General features: G+C 45.0%; 1 protein-coding gene across 3 annotated transcripts in view; it reads right to left on the reverse strand.

The window, feature by feature from the left end:
• SPTBN1 (spectrin beta, non-erythrocytic 1) overlaps positions 1-3,587 on the reverse strand; it is a 128,972-nt gene extending 125,385 nt beyond the window's left edge. Inside the window, exon 1 of one of the 3 annotated variants that reach the window (XM_054383418.1) lies at positions 3,483-3,587. The gene's annotated coding sequence lies outside the window, so the exon portion shown is untranslated. Of the gene's footprint in view, positions 1-2,531; positions 2,550-3,068; positions 3,106-3,482 lie in introns of those variants that run through there. The other 2 variants (XM_054383419.1, XM_054383420.1) reach the window with 2 other exon arrangements.
• Between the last annotated feature and the right edge of the window lie 9,204 nt (positions 3,588-12,791).

Here is a 12,791-nt window from a genome sequence, read left to right on the forward strand (position 1 = left end):
GCTTCACCAGGCGAGTGTTACTTAGTGGTAACAATCAAACACAAGGTAACATCTAAAGTGTACACACACTAGAAAGCAAAAGGAAAATAGATTTTCACATTTCGCATCTCCATGACAGACTGCCACTGGTTTAGCCTGGGAAAATTGCTAGGAGCTTAGGCAGAAGTAAGAGTCTGGAGTATAGGCAGCTGCATCAGTTGAGAACATGAGCAAGCCCATGGCAGAAAAGTCCTATATGGCTCTATATAGTTGACATCATGGAGCACTGCTCTGGTATCATCTGAACTTTCCACAGCGTGGTGTGCCTCACACACTACAGAAAACAGCCTGCACTGCTCTTCTTCACAACCCCTTCATTCAGCTGAGAGGGCTGCTGGTGGCTCCTTGCTCTGACATAAGGCCATCCAGTTCCCAGAGCCCCAGCACTGCAGTTTGCAAAGGTTTTCCTAGAACCGTGAAATGGCGAGCAGGAGGCCTGTGGGCAGAGATACCAGCCTGGACTGGATTTAGGAGCTGACTCATGGGAAATGGGCAATGATAAACTATTGTACTGGTTTTTAAATTGTGCCCAGGTCAGATGACTAAGAAACGTAGGTGCCCGTAGAGATTAACTGCTTTAAGTAACTTTTGCAGTCCGAGCCTTAAACATCTGCATAAATAGACGTTCTCATCTGTGTTCCCCAAAATACATCCATGTACACCTCCCTAATAAAATATCATCCTTAATTTACAAGTAATTCAACTACAAATATTAAATCCTGTAACTGATCCATATGAAAAATAAATCCTTAGCCAGGTGATGTAATATAAATGAGCGCTGCCCAACAAAAGAGGTTTAACTGATTACATTTCATCTATGTTGGAAGAAAACCAAAACATCTTTCATGAAATGGTTTGGTATGTCTCCTTGAAAGCTGCTGCCTGAGAAACCTGCAGCAGCGTTCTGGTCTCCATACAGATAGCATGAGCATTTTGTCCCCAATCTGTTCACTTCTCTCTTCCAACCTAAATGATTCTGTGATTCTGTGTGAAGGCAGGGTTGGGTAACACACAACAAATCCAAAAGCTGCAGGATTCATGCCACCACAGAGATGAAACAGCATCTCTAATGTTTTTTGTCACAGAACCTCGGCAACTCCTATTTCATCCAAAAATGCTGCATCCTGCTTTAGTGAGGATCCTTTACTGCACATAGCCTGCATTACAGAGAAATGCCAAACAGGCTGCCACTCCATAATCCAACCTCTTTTCAATACGAAGTCTATACTGCTGCACAAAATCACAATACATTCCCTACTTATTGCATTTATTGCCTATCTAAAGCTGGTTGTGACACATCAGTGAGCCTGCAGGTCCATCCCCACCACCCTACAACCACTGCTAAGTCATGTAGGCATCACAACAGCCATTGCTGTTTTACCAAGTAACAGCGAGAAAAAAGAACGGCAATGGAAAATAACAACAATTCCTCAGAAATTCCATCTAGCCACCATCATCCGCCCTTCCTAGCTCTTTATCCCATTCCATTATCATTTCCCAGTCTCTCCAGAGCCTTTTGAGTACATGCAAGTCCTTCTTCCAGCTGAGATTTCCTGCAATGGCCTAAGGAGTCAAAGCCTCCCCTGACATTTTCACATGGCTGGTATCTCTCTGAATAAATTATTCTACATGACCTGCCTCTGTAACCCTCAGACTGGGGAGCATTGTTCCCCAAGATGTCTTTCAGCATGACACATTTACAGGGCTGAAGAAATAACAGTATTTTTTCTGAACTGGCTAGACAGTTCAATAAGCAGCTTTCATAATATTTCTCTCCTGTCAATAAAGGTCAAAGGCTGTACTGAATGCTCCAGATCTTGACTGGTTTTGTTTATTACAGTAATCCTGCTTCTGATTTTGAACATGTGTATGTATGGACAATATTAAGTACAATGTAGAAATACAGATTGCTACTCACCTTCTTTAAACCAGAATGCAATTTTACAGACAATTATCAAAATCGTAAATCCAATTGTTCACTATGGTTTTGTATTAACACACCAAAAGCAAAAGAAGCATCCTTTAAAAAAGGCTACCTAAATAAAACGTCAGACCCCAGTACCATGAACAAGGTTTTTTTCAGAGCTGCTGCAGTCTCACAGTATCTACAAGTCTGCCATATTTTTTTTGTTAAATCAGGCCTGTCTCCATCTAACTGCAAGAGCTACCGAGAAGAGATAATGAAATCAAGCCCATGCATTGTGCCTTTTAAATGTGCATTCACTTAAGCCATACAAGAAACCATCAAAGCAGCGGATGAAAGCGATCAAAGCAGCCCATCTCACGATGGCGAAAAGCAGACGCTACTCGGTACCAGCATTACCCCCAATACAGTGCTCCCACCGCACAAAGCACCGCAGCGGGAACGACCTGACAGCCGCCCGCTCGAACCCCGCTAGCAACAACCGGGCCGCCCCTCCGTACCGCCTCCCCACGGGGGCCTGCCGCAGCCCACCACCCCGCCGAGCTCCCCCGCACCCCGCCCCACACACCGGCCGCGCCGACGCCGCCCGCTCCCGCCTCCGCTCCAAGGGAAAACGATAAAAAAGAGTAAAAAATAATTACATCTATATTAAAATAAAATAAACCGCGAGTACTAGCGGCCCCGAGGGGCAGCACGCCAGCAGCTCTCCGCTCCGCACCGCGGCGGAGCGTGCGGCTGCGCGGCAGAGGCGGCACCAGCAAGGAGGGAGGGACGATAGGGGCGGCGGCCGCGGCCCCTAGGGAGAGGCCGGGCCGGGGCCGCCGCAGGGCGGGGCGGCTCTGCGCCCTGACAGCCCGCCGCGGGGGCGAAGCCCCATGCCGCGGCGACGAGCTGGGGAAGGCCGCACCCGGCCCGCGTTGCTCCGAGGCTACTGATTACCCCCCCGCTCGCTTCGGCCCAGCGGATGGAGGCTGCGGTAGGGTTGCGGGAGCCGCCCGCGGTCACCTCTCGGTACACACGCACGCACACACACACACACACACACACATACACGCACTCCGGGAAGCGGGGGACCGCGCCCGGCTCCCGGCCCGGCTGCCCCTACCTCCTCTCCGTTGCCCGGGCGGCGGCTCTCCCTGCTTGGCGGCTACAGCAGCAGCAGCAGCAGCAGCAGCGCCGGCGGCGGCGGCAATAGGGAGTGTCCGGCGGCTCCCGCAGCCCCCGCTGCGCTGCGCTCCGCCCGCCCGGCCGCGGCGGCTGCGAGGGGCGAGGGGCGGGGACAGCACGGCGGGGCGGGGGCGAGGCGCAGCCCCCCGCGCCCCTTCCCTCCCTGCGGAACCGGCGAGTGGCCACCGCCCTGCGGCGCGGGAAGTAGTGCCCGACCCCGGCAGGTGTCTCTGGAGCTCTCCCGGAGCCGGGCTGTCTTCCCCTTTCCCGCGGCTCGCGGGGGCTGTCCCGCTTTTCCCGGTAACGGCGGGCGAGGGTCCTGTGGAGCCGTGCCTGGCCTTTGATGCCTCACCTGGTGCTGCTGTCTGGCTTCGTCCTGACGTCACCCCCAGGTCTTGCCCCTCTGTGCAGCAGCCACCCCGCAGGCCCTCGCTCACAGCCTCCCTTGAATGTTACCCTCTGCCGCCAGCTGTTCCTAGCTCTCCTCCTGCCTCACATTTATTTGGTTGTTGGGTCTCTAGACTTCACGCTCCTCCTCCTCTGACAGCCTCTCCTATCGCAAAGACAATGTTGGCTCACCCCCAGCATCCATTTCCTTTAGTGATACTCTCCTGCTGCTCTGTCATTCCTAGTGGAAACCCCATCCTGGGTTTGACTTCCTCCTTTGCAGAGTCATCCTCTCCTGCTTCAGTCCTGCCACGTTCCTATGTAAACAGCCCCCTTCGCCAGTGTCACCCAGACCCCTGGAAATTCAGCCCTAGCTGCCCTTCTCCTGCATTTTTCTTCTTCCTCCCTCTCTGTGCAGGATTTTGCCTAAATCTTTCCAGAGAAAATCATTAACACACACTCCAGTGTGCCTTCCCTCCTCCACCCACACCCTTCTTCACCAAGTCCAGAGGTGGACATTTCTGCTTTGAGTTTCCTTTGATAATCCTGGCCCCTCCACTTGCATCTGTGTCCTCATCTCATCCTCTTTACAGCCATTCTCATTCCCCTCCCCCTGCTATCCCTAACCTCTCAGAATACAGCTATGCACTATTGTTATCTTTTTTCAAATAGAAAAACAACAATCCACCATTGGTTTAATAAGCGTTATTCTCTTCTCCCCTGATTTTTATCCCCACACTCACTTCTAAACACAGTATTTAACTGCTGTTTGGAGTTCCACTCTCTTTGTGCCTGTTTCAAGCTTCTTCTTATCAGCCTTCCACCCTTTCACACTCAGACACTTTGCCAAAGTTTCTAATATCCACTTCCTGGTGTTAATTGCTGGAATATTGCTTCGTTTCCATCCTGTCAAAATTATCTTCCTGGGTCTTTTTGATGTTTTGTTCTTCTTTGGTTTCCAAGACTTCCCTCCCCAAGTCATCTCCTTAACGCTCCCTCGGTGCATCCTCCTCATACTCCCAACTTCCAGTGGGAGTTCAAATGAAACAATCTGTCATTCCCTATTACTTAGCGTTAGGTGAATCCACCCCAGATAATATCAACGTATAATGCAAACACCCAGTAACAGTCTTCGTGTGATCTACCTCTCTGTTTCCAGGACTCTTATCTCACTCAAATTAAAACCTCATTCTGCCCTCTTGGCATCTACAAGGACAACAAACCACTGGTTCAACACATACAAAAGAAAGCTCCTAAACCACAACCAAACAGGCCAGCAATCTATCTGCTATCTCCTGTCCTGGTCACAGCAGCAACTATCACCAGCCTGCTCATCATCTGGGTTTTCTGGTCTGGACACCATCCTTGGCTGGACTTGCCTCCTTTCTTTTTATCCAGGCCAAGCCTAAGACACTGTGCACTTCTTTATTTGTGCAGCATCTTGTACAATAAGAGCCCAGGATTAGGGTTTCCAGATGGACATTAGAAGGTTCTTCCTTCAATGTAACAGAAATGGTAGTAGTAAAGAGGTGAAAAGATTCCCTTTTTAAAAGAAATTGAACAATAACAATTCCAAGCAAAATCCTTCTTAACCATTACTGTAACAAATGATGTCAGTTGCTTCAATCACTTTTACAAATTTTATTTGCAAAGATAAACAAAAGGAATTAAAACAAATTTTCCAGCCTTTCTGAATTTCTCCAGACAGTGATACCGAAATGAGCTGGAATATCTGCAGGATTAAGAGACTGCTCCTGATCAACAGGTTCACTAAATCTGGCCCAAATAACATGAACAGTTCCACACAGTTTCTTTATTATGTGAACTACATGTTAAAATATTTTACCAAACCATTTCTCCTAGCCCAGCTAGAGTTTTGCTCTTAGGAAAAGCTGAATAATTTGTTTGAGAAAAATAAAAGCTAGCAAGTGCCTAAGTGTATGTACTTTCACATTTCAGGCTCTGAAGGATGAAATTCAGATGTTGCTTTTACTGTAGCCATCAGTACTAGGAATTCAGAAAACTGAGTAATGTGGGTACATGTATAGATAAATAAAATTATTCAAATGCTAGGATGTTGAAAACATCAGGGAAAAAGAAAACCACATTCTTCAGTCAACTATTAACATCTCTCAAGCAAGTAGGAAGGGAAAAAAAGACTTTGAGCTATGGGAGTGAGCAAGAGCACCCAGCATATTTTAAGATCCTGTCTGTCTTAATACACGCAGTTCAAAGATGGGTGGGCCAATTGATTATCATGGAAATAACTGGGTAGGAATGTATGCCTGAAGAAATGAGAACCAGAATAGCAGGGGTGTTGGGGGCTCCAACCAGTTATCCCAGTTACTGACAGTCATTTTTATCTTTCTAAAGAGCTCACATTTTGTAAGGAACGAGGCATGTATGAATGTTTTACCAATGATAGTCAAAAGCAGCATCTCCAGGTTTGACACAGAGATGCTATTGTCATTTTAAAAATGACTGCAAATATTTCTTAGTATTTTCAGAGTGAAGCTTCAGTTCATACAGGTAGAAAGCCAAAACTTACAACTTTGTGACAATGACCCTGGGAATATTTAAGGGTTAAAATACCAGCACTTTCCAGTACCAGCAAGTAAGCCCAGTTAGACAAACAGGTTGTTCACAGTGATGGCTACATTCCCACTCCTTTAATCAAACTGAAAGGATCAGAATGAATGGCCATGTTAGAAACTGTTGTTAAATGAAGTGGAAAGGGTCAGCAACGCAACACTAGGCAAAGTCACTCCCCTCCTGCCCATTACTTTGTAGTTAGCTTTGGCTTGGAAGCCCAAGGTTTTTCTCCTCTCATATACTTTGTCTATGAAGCCATGGATTTCTTACAATTGAAGAAATAGTTCATCTTTTTATCTTTCAAAAATCAACTAAGTCATTGTGTTCAATAATATTGTCTGGTCCTCATCCCACAGAAACATGCCCATATATATTAACACCTTCATCATGAGGGTAGGTGTATAAAGGTAAACACATCCCAAAATCTCCAAAAGATTATTTTTTCAGAAAAAAAAAAATCACAGTTTAAATAACCTAATGCATTGTTCAAAACAAAATGAAATAATTTAGTCTGAAGTTTTACTCTTTTCAAGATCTAGGGCATTTCAGTCATCTTTGTGTGAACTGAAATTGCAAGAGGGTATTTCCAAAAAGAAACAAAAGCAGCAGATCTAGATTAGATATTAAGAGTCACAATTGTTACTAAAAATAGAAAATTTCCATTTAAGGACAGTGGCAATGTCCAAAAAGACAGAAGAAATGCACACAAAGACATCTGGACTGCAATAAAAAACTTTCTAGCTATACCATTAAATTAGAAAAGTACTGCGTCATCAGAGAGTTCCAGTTACACAGGTTCAGAGTATGACAGAGATATGTTTCTCCCACCAGACACACCTTCCCTCCACCCATAGCACCTTGTTTTAAACACAGAGTTAGACTCAAAGGCACAAATCTAGACTAGTGTTTTGTCTTCTAGCAGACTTGGCAAGGATCTTGAGAGGAAAATCAAAGATGGACAATAATCTGCCCGAAGGAAAAATTCATAACTTCCTTGCTATGTCCACAACTTGGCTGGATGCACAACAGCTTCTTTAGCACAAGCATTTCATCACAGGATCACAGGATGTTAGGGGTTGGAAGGGACCTCTGAAGATCATCAAGTCCAACCCCCCTGCCAGAGCAGGACCATAGAATCTAGCACAGGTTGCACAGGAATGCATCCAGATGGGTCTTGAAAATCACCAGAGAAGGAGACTCTACAATCTCTCCAGGGAGCCTGTTCCAGTGCTCTGCAAACCTCACAGTGAAGAAGTTCCTCATCATGTTGAGGTGGAACCTCTTGTGCTGTAGTTTATATCCATTACCCCTTGTCCTATCACAGGGTGCAATGGAGAAGACCCTGTCCTCTCCCTCTTGACACCCAGCTCTCAGACACTTTTAAACATTTATTAAATCCCCTCTCAGTCTTGTCTTCTCCAGACTAAAAAGCCCCAGGGCTCTCAGTCTCTCCTCATGAGGCACATGCTCCAGTCCCTTAATTCATCTGATAACCCTCCATTGGACTCTCTCGAAGTAGATCCCTGTCCCTCTTGAACTGGGGAGCCCAAAACTGGACACAATATTCCCGGTAGGGTCTCACCAGGGAAGAGTAGAGGGGGAAGAGAATCTCCCTTGATTTGCTCACACTCCTCTTAATGCACCACAGGATCCCATTGGCCTTCTTGGCCACAGGGGCACATTGCTGTCCCATGGATAACTTGTTATCCACCAGGACTCCCAGGTCCTTCTCCACGGGGCTGCTCTATCTTCCTGACAACTCTATGTCTTCTCACATCTTACAGAGGCACAGCCAGCTCTGTGCTACATCCTTACCTTTGATAACACCTTGTAGCAATGCATTCCCTGCAATCTATTTACCAGTTTACTTCTCTGTTCCCAACAGCCACTGCCAGGAGAAATGTGTTAAGATTCTCACTGTCTGGTTCTCTTTCTCTTTATAAGCAGCCCATGAATCTGACAAGCCCAGAACTTTTCACCAAGAAATATCTTCACGCATAGTACTTCATAGTATCTTAGCCATGGGCGCAAAAAGTGTGCAGGACACAGGCAGGGTCTCCACTGGTAAGAAAGAGACAGCAGGAACATGGAAACTCTTGGAAGCTCTGCTCTCAGGCAATGAATGTATCAGTCTAGGAAAGTTCTTGCTGAGCAAGTCCTGTTTCTTTCCATTAATCTCCATGCTTCCCAAACACCTCTAGTAATTTGTGCCTACCCCACTCCACAGCATTTTTTCTCAGACATTTTCTCTACCATCAGCTCGCATGAGCTTAGGGCCTACTTCACATGCCCAAAATCCCAAACCCTGGAAAATGACAAAAACATAGGGCACTTACAAAAACCTTTGCCTTAGCCTTAGCTAGTTGCTGTCTCCTTCCCACACCATCAGAGTCAGCAGTGGAAGTGCTGACAGTGTGAAAAAAGACGATATTCCTGCTCTCTGTGCCAACATCACGGCAATCCTCAGTGTCCTGGCAGGAGTCCTGGTGCTGGGCCTGCAGCACTGTGGAGGGACAGGAAGTATTATCAAGAACTGGCAGAGGCACAGGGCCAAAGTACCACAACATCTCTTGCAGACATTTCCATTGTGTTCAAGTCAGTACATTAAAACATAAAATAAGTGTCTTGGGACCTACTTGTATATCCTGCAGGCTCCATAAAAAAGAAACGTTATCACAGAGAATGTCTACAGCTGCAGTCAAAGGTATGCCTGAAGCTGCACAGAAACAAAATAGGTTTGCCCCAGCTAGCTCATACACCAATAAATAGCCCAGCTGCAGCCAAGGCCCAAGGGCAGCTGCACGAAGCCACCCTGGAAAATAGGGTAACACTCGCGTCATACTGAGCTGCACAGTCCCAGGGCCACTCTGCCACCACCACTCAGCTAGTGAACTTCTGCCTGGTGCACAGTTGCATGTACAGCTGGAGATGTGCACTGGGCTATGGACTACACATTCCCTGCAAAAGCCTGACTTTTACTAAGGAGCACTGAATGGGTAGGTGGAAGTTTCTTGCCCCTTCATAGTATCCTTTGTGGTGCAGTGGTTTGAGGAATAGGCCCATGCCCAGGTCCTTCTCCACGGGGCTGCTCTATAGTAGATCTTCCTGACAACTCTATGTCTTCTCACATCTTACAGAGGCACAGCCAGCTCTGTGCTACATCCTTACCTTTGATAACACCTTGTAGCAATGCATTCCCTGCAATCTATTTAATTCTTCAAAGGTTATGACTTTTTATCCAGGTTATTTTTATGAGCTGTTGACAGTAGTGGAAAAAAAGTTAATGTAAATTTTACATAGCCAAACAAACTGGAGTTAAATCCAGTTGTTGGCTGGTCGCAAGTGCTGTTCCCAAGGGCTCAGTGTTGGGGCCAGTACTCTTTAATATCCTCATCAATGATCTGGATGAGGGGACTGAGTACACCCTCAGTAAGTTTGCGGGTGACAGCCAGCTGAAGATGAGCTAGCAGTGTCCTCAGGTGGCCAAGGCCAACAGCATCTTGGCCTCTATCAGGAACAGTGTGACCAGCAGGATTAGGGAAGTGATTGTGCCCCTGTACTCAGCACTGGTGAGGCCACACCTTGAGTACTGTGTTCAGTTTTGGGGCCCTCACTACAAGAAAGACATTGAGGTGCTAGAGTAGATCCAAAGAGCAATGCAGCTGGTGAAGGGTCTGGAGAATAAGTCTTCTGAGGACTGGCTGAGGGAACTATGATTGTTTAGTCTGGAGAAGGCTGAGGGGAGACCTTCTCTCTCTCTGAAAGGAGGTTTACCGAGGTCTTCCTACTAACAAGTGATAGGACAAGAGTAAATGGCTTCTAGTTGTACCAGGGGAGGTTTAGGTTGGATATTAGAAGAAACTGCTTCAGTGAAAGGGTCAGCAAACACAAGACTTGGCTCCCCAGGGAGGTGGTTGAATCACCATCCCTACAGGGGTTTAAAAGACAAGATATGTGGTGCTAAGGGACCAGCCTTGGTTTAGCACCAGACTTGTTTGAATTAGATAATGGTGGGAATCAATGATCTTAAAGTTCTTTTCCAACCAAAAAAGTTCTATGATTCTATGAAACTGGTAACACTAGCTGATGGAAAATCCCCTACCAGCCTGTCAAGACAGATTGAAACGCATGTCAAAAGTTACATGCTACTTTTTGTCTCTCCGAGCAGAAGCTGCACAAGGATGCACTCAGCACACCTATTCTTACTTCCTGGCAAACACCACATTGTGCTCTGGTCCTGGGTAAGCAACAGTTCCAAACCCACAGGGGATCCTTTGCAGCAAAACTGAGGTTTGGCTTTCATGAAAAAAACACAGGTTTCTGATTTTGCAGGCAATCCAGTTTCTTAAATAAGGCTTTTATCATGGGGAAAACCCAAAATAGCTATTAGGAAAGTCTGGAAAGTGGGACAGCTGATGGGAAGGAGAGGCCCTATAAAATCAAAGACTGCTCATGCTATTTTTCCCAATCTCTAAGCTCTTTTGGAGCCTTTGTGTTACATGGAAAAAGTCAGCACGAAACCAGGTGACAGCATAGTGATTTTCTCAGACAAGGATGAACTTGAAGCACCTGACAGACTAGGATATGATTTTTTTTTTTTTTTTTTGCAATCACAGTCAAGATATTACAAAGCACTTTACAAATCAATGGTTCGGTAACCTCTAGCAAATGGAAGCCTAGAATAGAAAAATGCACTGTAATACATGACAAGAATCTGATGCCAGAATTTCAAGACAAAAAATAGAGAGAGGAAAAGATTTGTGATTGCAGCTTTCTGCTCAACTGCCTGGAACTCAATGGAAAATGTATGTCGTTATGGCCTAAATTCATAGAAGAATGGTTAATCCAGGGTTAATTATGACATTGAACAAAACCAAAGCCATGGGTTACATAAAGTATGTTTTGTGATACAAGGAACTGCATGATGCAATTCATATAAGAATGTCAAAAAATGTACTGAGCTGGACAGAAGTGTTTTAAGCACATGTGCACACAGAGTACAGCCCTTTTCCCAGAGCACTATACATGACCCTGTGTATACCTAACCTTGCTCCCTGCACAGAGACTGTAGTTGTGGTGCTAAAGGACAGGGTTTAGTGGTGACCTGGAAGTGTTTGGTTAATAGTTGGACTTATGATCTTAGAGGTTTCTTCCAAGTGAAATGATTCTATGATTCTAACCATTTTCAGCTCATATCCACTGGTGGACATTGAGCAGCTCCACTGCTTTACTGATGTAACTACAATTAGAATCCAACCCAAAATTTTAGAGAAAATAAATGGGGGTTATTTTTTGACAAGCAAAACCACACTATATTATGGTTCTTCCCCAACCTTATAAACACAGATAAACCCCACAGAAACAAACAGTAGCTCTGTTTATACTGGAGGAAGTTGTAGCTTGTCAGGATACAGTTCTATAAATAATTAAAAAAATAACCCAGTACATACTGTGTGTCCTTTTGAAAAGGAAAATAATAGAATGGAAAATTCTATTTTCCCACCATGCACTGAAAGTCATTGCAGTGCCTGTGACACACAGGCCTGCTGCACTAATGCCTGCTGAAAGTTTCCTTCCATGAGCTTTGGATTAGGCCCAGGGAGAAAACAGAGAAAGTGATCAACATCTTTCCAATGAAGGTGGAAGAATTCAGTGTGCACTTTTCACTTGGAATACAAATCTATGTACAGAGCAATTATTGGTTTTATAATGTACAATATGAAAGGAAAATAAGGGTTAAATGTAATGACAAAGGAATACAGCATGAAAATGCAGGTTGTTTTTTGTTGTTGGTATGGTTTGGGGTTTTTTGTTGTTGTTGGCTTTTTGTGATCTTTAGTTATTTTTTATTTCATTTTAGAATAAAATTAAACCCCCCTGATGGTAACAGTGGTAACTCTATGCACACCTATGTATTCTGCTTCTGCTGAAGTAGACACCTTGGGTTGTTTGTTTTTTTTTTATTCTCATGAATAAGTGCAAGTGAACAATAAAAATGTACACCACAGAACTATGTGGTATCTGTATTTTGTTTGTAAAGCCCTTTCACCAAACATGACTGTTAGGTCTAAACAACTAATAGCTTTGGGGATGAGAAATACATTATACAACTTTTCACCCTTCAGGTTCTAATTTAGCAGTCAGAAGACAAGTATTGCTTCTAGACAGCAATTCTGATGGCCACTGAATGCTTCCCATCATCCAGATGCTGACAATACACTATGATCACTGGCAGTAAATAATACATGTGTAAGTGGTCCCAGCAGGGCAGCTGGGGAGTGAACAAGTTTCTTGTTTCATCAGAGATACCCCAAGAGCCAGACTAAGGCATATTAATAAAAGGATACAGGAAAAAAATTATCAAATCTCTCACTCTTGATTCCTTACAAGCCCAGACATGGTCCTCCAGCCAATGAAACTCTCAAGCCTAAAACACCAGATGCTTGTCCTCTAGGAACAGAGTGTGTTTTCAGTGAAACTAAAGCAGAATTTGTGGTACCTCATCTAATTCTGGTCATGATTTCTCTTAGGATGCAAGTCATCCTGGACCTCTGGTGGGGAAAAAAAAAAAAAAAAAAAAGAGACTCAGTTCTTTGTTTTGCCCCAAGACGTAAGGCAGTGATGACACTGTGCTGTTACTGCTATCTGCTGGATTGTTCTGTTTTGTCAGGAGGAGATATCA

Source organism: Indicator indicator, chromosome 9 (genome assembly GCF_027791375.1).
Source record: "Indicator indicator isolate 239-I01 chromosome 9, UM_Iind_1.1, whole genome shotgun sequence".
NCBI classification, from domain to species: Eukaryota; Metazoa; Chordata; class Aves; order Piciformes; family Indicatoridae; genus Indicator; species Indicator indicator.